The sequence below is a fragment of the Arachis hypogaea genome, chromosome 1, assembly GCF_003086295.3.
Source record: "Arachis hypogaea cultivar Tifrunner chromosome 1, arahy.Tifrunner.gnm2.J5K5, whole genome shotgun sequence".
NCBI lineage: Eukaryota > Viridiplantae > Streptophyta > Magnoliopsida > Fabales > Fabaceae > Arachis > Arachis hypogaea.
Genome location: NC_092036.1, coordinates 20,174,647 through 20,184,338, shown reverse-complemented (window position 1 = coordinate 20,184,338; position 9,692 = coordinate 20,174,647). Strand labels below are relative to the sequence as shown.

Below are 9,692 nucleotides of genomic sequence, written 5' to 3'. Positions count from 1 at the left end.
ATCAGTAACTTCAGATGGGAAGAATTTCTCCAGGAACTCCTTTCTGAGTGTATCCCAGTTGGATACGTTTGCTAGAGGTTGAGTGTAGTACCACTCTCTTGCTTTTCCCTCAAGAGAGAACGGAAAAGCTTTCAGCAGAATTGAAGTTTCATTAGCGCCATCACGCCTGATAGTAGAACAGGCTGCCTGGAAATCTCTCAAGTGCTTGATAGGCTCTTGAGCAGGTAGGCCATGAAACTTCGGCATCAAATTTAGCAGTGCGGTCTTTATTTCAAAATCCGTAGCTACCGCTGGATGATGCGCTTGAAACGGTTGCAGTGTAAAATTAGGAGCTCCTTCCTCCTGAATGGTAATTCTTCTAGCTGCCATGTTTTCTGCACGTAAAACAACCGAATCAGTAGAACGGGGGCTGGTTTCTTCCTCAGATTCACTTTCAGATCCGCCCTCAGAGCGGACTAACCTACACTGTTCTCGCCTTATTCGTGAAATTGTTCTTTCAATTTCAGGATCGAATATTAGCAAGCGCGGATCAGGAAGTGAACGTGTCATTTGACAGAAGAAACACGCAGCTCATAGTAGCAAAATTAAAGAAAATGCAAATAAATAAATTCTAATTAATAAAATAAGCACTCTATTGCAACTCTCTGGCAACGGTGCCAAAATTGATGGAGTGCAGAAGTTGGTGAATTAAAAATTTATTAAAATGGTTACGTTGCAAGTATAGTTCTTAACTCACCGAAAATCTGCCTATCAATTTAGAAATATGTCACTTAAAGTTTAAATTAAAATTACTGGGAGTTTTAAGTCCTAGGTCATCTCCCAACGAGTTGCAGAAAAATATGCTATTTTATTAATCAGATATTCCAAAAAGAGTTGAGCTAAGTAAATTGGGATTTAAATTGAGGAATTTTAAATAATAAAAATAAGAGGCCTTGACTGGGAATTGATTGGTTAGAATCTCTATCATTGATGGTGTGATTGTAAGATTAATTTATAATTAATAGTTGTTCTGTTTGGTTATCCCTTACTAGGTAAGAGAAAGTCAAACAAGTGGAAATGCCAGATCTGTTCACAAGTTGCAACCCACTTAGTTCAAAGGGATTGGCGTCAGTGACAGGATAGCAATCCAACATTCAACCCAATTACAAATTTTTCTTTCAATCCTTCCAACTCAAGAGTTCCTTTTAATCAACTCCCCATCAAGTAATGAAACTACTCACGCATTGTAAATAAAGAATCCATGGTACATGAAAGGGAATTAAAAGAAGACATGATTATTGGAATGGAATTTAAATTAAAAAGAAATAATCCTTGCATTAATTAATCATAAAAATATATGAATGACAAAATTGAACATAACAAAGAACATGGAAGAATAAAACCAAGTTAAGAGAACAAACTAGAGTGATGAAGTCTTGATGAGGAAAATAACTCTTCTTAATGTTCCAATGCTAAGATCAATTGAAAATTAAAATTCTTAAAACTAGAGAGAAAAAACCTAAGAGAGTCAAAAACTAGATCTAAACTACTTAATGAATGTTTTCTCTGTTGTTTCTGCATATTCTCTGACTCTGGTCTGCTGTTCCGGGCCGAAAACTGGGCCGAAATAGGGTCCAAAATCGCTGGTTTCAGATTTTGCAGTTTATGCAGATCGCGCATGTCACGCGATCGCGTCGTTCATGCGGACGCGTCGCTGGCGCTTTTCTTCTTCACGCGTTCGCGTCGTCCACGCTACCGCGTTGCTTGTGCTTTCCAATCCGTGCGGTCGCGCAAGCCATGCGGCCGCGTCATTGCGATTTGCGCTCCTTCGCGCGGTCGTGTGAGCCATGCGACCGCGTCACTTTTCGCTGGTTATCTCCTCAAACTCTTGTGTTCCTTCCATTTTTGCTAGCTTCCTCTCCAATCTCCGTCTCATTCATGCCCTATAAAGCCTGAAACGCTTGAGACACAAATTACGGCATCGAATGGAATAAAGGAGAATTAAAATTAAATAATTAAAGTCTCTGGGAAGCAATTTTCAAACATGTAATAAATTCAGGAAGGAAATCTAAATGCATGCTAAATTGATGAATAAGTGGGTAAGGATCATGACAAGACCACACAATTAAACACAATATAAACTATAAAATAGTGGTTTATCATCGACATTGGTGGAGGGAGCTGCCAGAGGTGGTTTGGGGGGGGGGAGAGGGACAGAAAGACGAGAAGGTTAGAGAGAGAGTAGTTCAAAAATGAAGGGAGAGAGAGTTCGTGATTTGAATTTAGAGTAAGATTACCGTCAGATTTACCGGCAGATTAATTCGACGGTAATGCTTTGTGAGTGACTAAAACACAGCGTTGCACTAATTAGGGTTACTGGTTGATATATCTACCGGTAAATTCAATGGTAAACGTGCGCGCCAATTTTTTCCTTTTTCCTCCAATTATTACGGAAGAATTTACCGTTGAAAAATCGAATTCGCCGATTATTATTTTATCCGACGAATTTATTGTCAAATCTGTCAGAAAATCTACTGGTAAACCCACTGCTAACGTCCGTCACTAAATCCAACGATATTTAACGTTTTTCTTGTAGTGATAAACATTAAATTGTAAAAACCTAATTCAAATATATATATATATATATATATATATATATATATATATATATATCACACTCTTTCTTACACATTAAATTAAATTATACTTGAAAAATTGTGTGTGCGCGCGCGCAGAAGTTATTAGTTAACAGTGTCTACCTTTTGACTTGGACATAAAAATCACGCTCTTTCTTACGCATTAAATTATACTTGAAAAATTACTAGAGGATTAATTTACTCTTTAGAAGGTTAGACACCTCAAATTAGTTTTAAAATAATATAACTATAAATAAAATTAGTTTTTTCATTCGTAAGATGAGGACATGTCATGTTAAATAGTGACATGTGACATGATGATATGGTCGGTTAATATAATATGTAATTAAATAATTAATTTATGTGTCATCTGACATGTCATAAATTTATATAGAGTCAAATTAATCTCTAAAAATATTAAATTAGTGAAGTGTAATATCTGAGATTAAAATTAATAAAATTCAAAATTCAAAATTATGAAGGAAAAATAAGAGAAATTTATCCAATGACTAATTGACTCACTATAATTGCGGATAAAAATGAATATGTATATTTTTAAAGATTAATTTGACTTTACATAAATTTATGACACATCAAACAACAATAGTAGTCTTAATAAAAAGATGAAAACATTAGAAAAGAGCAAATAAAAAAGATGGTCCTACAAAGTTTCAAAAAGCCTTTATGAGAGAACTGAGAAAAAGTCTTTTATAGTTCCAACTTGGTGACCAATATATTATGAAAGGAGAACACCTTCCTCCATGTTGACAAGGACATATTTACCCTACTCTTCTCTTATGTATAAACTAGCAGTACAAGAAAAATCACTTCTAGCAGCTATTTATTTTGCTTTTAGCGGCAATAAAAATAGCCGCTAATACATTTACCGGCAATTAGACATTAGCCGTCTTATGCTCTGTCCCTAAAAGGTTTTAGCGGCAATTATAACATTTGCCGGTAAAGACCTTTTTAATGGCTACAAAAAATATATAACTTTTGGCGGCCATCTTTTTGGCAATTTATATGGCCACCAAAAGTAATTCTAAAATTTCAATGCTATTCATTTTTAGTAGCCATTACTATTGCCGCCAAAACCCATTTTACCAGCAATTTATATGGCCACTAAAACTAATTCTAAAATTATAATGTTATTCACTTTTTGTTGCCATTACTATTGCTGCTAAAATCTTAAGACTTTTTTAGTTATATTATACTCATTTTCTTAGAAGTAACGATCTATCTTTTTTTCTAGAATCTCATTTATTATTGCCAAAAATTATTATTATTGTTATGCATAATATAAATATACTGAAATTAATTACTACAAAATGAGATATTTTATTAAACTCAAAATATTGATACACAATTTTTTCTTGAAAAGTAATAAATCATGTTACAAATCTAAACAACAAAAGATGTTACAAGCCTATAACTATGTTGCATCAATGTAGCAATACAAGTGTTAACTAAAGTAAATAGGGGCAATGATTGCAACCTTCTCTTAGAGCTAATTTGATCATCTTCTCCACTTTGTTCACTTTTATTAAGAAGATGATCATCAGGGAATTCAAGCTCACTGAGATTGATATCTACTCCCAATGCCAGAAGCTTCTGTTTGTAAGCCAAGACTTGGAACTCGAGCAGTGGTTTCCATCTCCTTCTGATACATAAGCTCTTCAAAGATTTCAAGAATTTCCTGAAACACAAGAAAAAGAGAAGTGCCTGAAACACAAGCAAAAGAGAAGTGCAAGAGAATACATGAAAGGAGCAGGAACAACAAACCAAAGTTTAACTTTAGAAAACCAACCAAGGTATCATTGGTTTCTTCATTCCATAGTCCCCGGAACATGAATGAAAGTAATCACTGCTTTATACCACTTAGAAAGGAATTCCCTGGATTAGGCTGTGCTTGGTGTATGTTATTATCAATGTGGTTCTCAAGAAGCTGCTACTGTTTATTTTTGTCAGAAAGTGCCATGCCCTGTCAAAAATGACACATGAAAGAACTACAGTAAATAAAAATGTGCTAGCAGAGTATAAAAGTTATAACAATATGAGCTCATATGGCTTAAAAATTGAAGAAGGATGTAATGACTATCAAAGATAAACATCAAATCAATATTTCTTTAATTCAGTCATCAAGTTCCAAAAACGAAGAAAACATGTAGATTTATCTAATGGCACTGCGAATAGCATAGAATGAAAGGACTGACCTGAGCATTAGAATTGAGAAAAAGTTCATCATCTTCACGGTAGAATTCCTCAATAGCACATACATGAACAAGGTTTCCAAAGTCCCTTATTTGGAGAATGTGTATTATTTGATAGCAAAGTGATACAATTGCCAACAGGTCATCATACAGGATATTCCATTCCAAATTTCCAATCATTCTTTCAAGATCGTTACTCTCTTGATTCAACATATAGGTAACCAATTAAAAATAGAAATTGAATTAGTAGCAAGCAAATGAGCAATAACTTAATTCAGTAGCTAAGGTAATTGTTAAAAAGAGCTACTTAGTACTTACCACTCCAACAGTTGCTAGTTGTGCTATTGTGAAAATGTTGGTCTTGTAAATAAACCACTTTGGCACCAATCACTTCCCATTACTGTCCATAAAATTGGTTAAAATGAGACCTTCTGCTTGGTTTCCAAATGCCCAATAGCCAGAGATGGCTGCACCAAAGAAAGTTACTATAATCAAGCATAACAAATGCATAGTCCCTTGAACATTTTTCCTTTCACTGGTGGTGCTAATGTTGCCTGTGACCAAAGAAAATGCAAGCATAAACATAGCACTTTGCATTAAATGAATTATCTGATGATGACTTGAGTAGTACTAAGATTTTTGACTTTTAAGGAACTGATCTAAGCTACTTTGAGACCTGGATTTCTGGGACTATTCCGTTTCCATATGCTGTAGCAATGATGGACATGGCATTGAAGGCTCCAAAAATGCGACTCTCTGTGTTGCCTTTTATTGAATAATCCTTTTTGGGACCTTTTGATGAGTATCCTGATTAGCCAGGAATTAAGGAAGTAAAGGGATAATAAGTTAATTGATTAAATGGAACCATAGTTGATAATTAATTTGGGTGCTAAGGAGGGAAAGAAAAGTACCAATGTAAATGGAACCAGCAATAGCACATGCACTATAGGCCAAGCACAGAATCAAAGACACTAAATTAATGTGTCTCAATTAATGAAAAGATGGCATTTGAGCCAAAATCAGCATGAAACATCCAAATTCCACGATGAACTCATAAAGCTTCATAGAACCATTTGGGTTCGATAGTAGGTAAATTATCTGCAATTAACACCTCAGCATTTTAGTCACATTATAACAACATTCAAGTGATCTTTTCATCACTTGATATGTGAGAAATGTAAACCAAACTCACCTTCATGCATTTTCCTCCAAGAAGGATACAAGCCACAACAACACAAAAGCATAGTGTAAATTGAATTGGCCCCACAAGAAACCGACCCCATGGTGGACCTATATCAAATTCAATAAAGTCAAGTTTTGTAATTCATCTTTAAAAATTTGTATTTTAATCTAACATGCCAAACCTTGTTAATATAACTCTATTCTAATTTTATGCAGGACTCAAATGAAGATAGTCCTTAACTGCTAGATTACTAGAGCAGGGAATTTGTTTGGTACCTAAAATGTCGCGAGCCATGTCTCTAACTCAAAGCATGCACCTATCCTGATTAGCATGGTGCTCAAGAACTAGAGATATCAAGTTGTAGTTTAGAAAGTAACAACAGCAGCAATAACCAAGAACAAGATCCCAGCCGTCCATCTGAGAAAAGTGAAATAAAATGGAAGACTTAGGAGTGGTGGTGCCACTATTGATGTTGTCAAGTGATAACCACAGTGAACCCATGAACCTATAAATCAATCACATTCATGAATCACATATTGCATTATAGGATATTCCATTCCAAATTTTCAATCATTCTTTCAAGATCGTTACTCTCTTGATTCAACATATAGGTAACCAATTAAAAATAGAAATTGAATTAGTAGCAAGTAAATGAGCAATAACTTAAAAAAAGATAATATTGTTTGTACTTTTTCCCCAAACTAGAACCCGAAGAAAATTTGAAGTAGCACAAAGTTATGAACACGTCAATATTTAAGTGGCATATCTTGAAAAGGAAGACCTTGACATCAGAAAAAAAATTAAGAAGAATATAAATTTTAGTTGATTTGAAGCATAACTTAAGAAAAGTTTACTTTTAAAGAAAACTCTTGTAGTTTGAGTTTTGTTAGGCATAACCACATAAAGAGAAGACATCAACAGGTTGATGACTTGAAGATCAACAAGTTATATTATTCACTGAAATACTTAATTAGATTTAGATGTTATGTCATTAGTCACAAAAAATCCCAATATCAACTGAAATAGTTTCATTTTTTCAACTATCACCATTAGATGTTCTGTCATTAGTTACAAAAAATTCCAATAACTTTATTGACAAAATTTCTAGGATTTGTAGGTGGCAGTTTACTAGCAATAGTCATAATGCGAGTAACATTCAAGCTTCCATTCTTGTTAGTTGCAGTGCCAATAATTATAGCAGAACAAGTTGCAAAAATGATGATATCTTTTTCTTCATAGATCATAGAAGCAACATTAGTAGAACTCAAAATTGTGTAATTTGTTACTATTATCTCTTCGGATTGAAGATCCATGAACTCAATGCTGAAACTATCTTCCCTCTTATATTCTAATTCCAATGTGCCCTAAGTTGCTCACAACTGCAAATTTGAAATCCTTTGACATTTGCAGAATTAACACAAGTATTCACAAAATCAAAAGTGAAACATTAGCAGTAGCATCTTCAATTTTGAAAGCAACACTTGAAATTGCTGATAAATAAAATTAAGCTAGAAAGAGAGAGATGAGAATTGGCAAATCTCGTTGCGAACAGCGGGGGAGTTTGAGGAGTGTGAAGAGTTGCAGAGAGAGAAGCTTGGAGAGTAAGGGATCAAGCTTGGAATCGCCGTAGAGAGCCAAATGAGTGAGCATCTGATCAAGAACCTCCTCAACCTCCGCGTCGGACTTCCCTACCACCATTAATGATGCTTTTGAAGATGAAGATGTTGCTGGTTCCGCCATATTTTCGTTTCTTCCTTGGCGAACAACATTGGCGATAGGAATCGAACCTAGCAATGGAGATCATGAATGAACAAGAATAGCGATGCGGATCTGCGGGGGAAAGGATTGAAACATGAAGAATGATCAATTTGAATGAGTGTGAATGACTAAGGATAATGGACGGTGGTCAACGATGGTAAAGCCTGCGGCGGAGATTGGCGACGGAGGGAAGAGCTTAGGAGTTTCTCTCTCAGGTTACTTGATTCAGGACCAGACTTTCTAAGTGAACTGAATTAGAATGTGACAAAAAAAATTATAATAAAAAAATTAGTGGCAATACTGATAATTGCCACTATTAATTTATAAAAAGTAAGATTAAAAGTATAAAAAGATTAAAATTTAGTGGCAATAGCAGTAATTGCCATTATAATATATAGTAATAACGGTAAATATATAATTGCCACAAAAACATAGTTTAAATAAAAAAATAGCGGCTATTATATTATGGCCGCTAAAAATTTGTCGCTAAAACTAATTTTTCTTGTAGTGTAGTCATTAAATGGGACAATGTTCACCGAGTGCTTTTGAGTCTTCTCTCTTATTTTAAGTTTTTTTTATCGAAAATGGTGAAAAAAATGAAATTGATCTCCACTTTCCTACGTTTCTTTGAAAAGATATTCAAAAAAAATTATACTCATAACATATGACATTAGTAAAAGAACATATATAATACAAGACGCGCGAGTTTTTCTAATGACCATACCGACAATTAAGACAAGTAATTGAGCCTTCATTGATAATAAAATAATATCACCGATGGGGGATGTCGTCGGTAAATTAGAGCATGGATAAAATTATAAATTTTGTATACCTATCGTCGGTGAATTATGTATGAATAAAATACTAAAAAGCAATTTAATGTTACTGCTGGTAAATCACTTTTTTATATATTCAAACATTTGATATACCATTTAAATATCTAAATAAAATTTTACACCAATAAATAAAAAAATGAAACTAAACAAATAGTATATATACAACCATATTCCGAATTCAAATAAACAAAACAAAATAAAAACAAAAAATGTCATGAAAATTGAAAATACAATAAAAATAAAAATCATATGGACTACATATAATCGTCTGAGATGAAGGTGTCGTCATCATCATTATGCCCCAGTCTATCATACCCCTCCTATGATGTTGATGTGCTAATGGCGTCCGGCCGAGGACCAGATGAACGATTAGAGACAGTGCATGGCAGGCACATTACTGGATGAGCTGCTCCCACTTCTCCCGCATGAATAAGTACATGTCGGAGAGCTAGATGTTGATGATCTACTGGAGGCTGTTAATCTCCTCCTCATATAGTTTGGTTTATAACTAGATGATATTTTCTACTGTTCAAATCTAACTAATCCACTTTCATTAATTTAGTTCTCTTTTAAAGAGATGACTATTTCTAAGTGTTATTAGGTTTTATCTTTTTAGTCCAACACTTATATGATGAATTGTATTCTTTTTAGTCATATTTTTAATATCATCTTATAATTATTCACATACAATAAATTATATTTTAAGTGTATATTCATAAATTTCAATAAACCTTTGAGGATACAAAGTATTTTTTTAGACTGTATTGAACCCTTTTGAACTTCATGATATTATATTTTTTAATTATTTTTTAAGATATTATTCCTTCAAATAATCAATTCTCTCCTCTTATTTATTTGGTTACATAATATATATATATATATATATATATATATATATATATTATATATATTATATATATATATATATATATATTATGATATTAAATGCATTTATATTTATATGATTTGAACATAATTATGTACTTATATAAAAATGAATAAAAGAATGTGATTGTGCATAAAACTTGTTTCTTTAAAATATTTGTTCATTTTTCATAATATTACCTCATCCTATGTTTTATTTATGTTT

General features: G+C 33.3%; 1 pseudogene; it reads right to left on the bottom strand.

The window, feature by feature from the left end:
* Positions 1–5,001: 5,001 nt before the first annotated feature.
* On the bottom strand, positions 5,002–7,748 carry LOC114927662 (GABA transporter 1-like; annotated as a pseudogene).
* Positions 7,749–9,692: the final 1,944 nt, after the last annotated feature.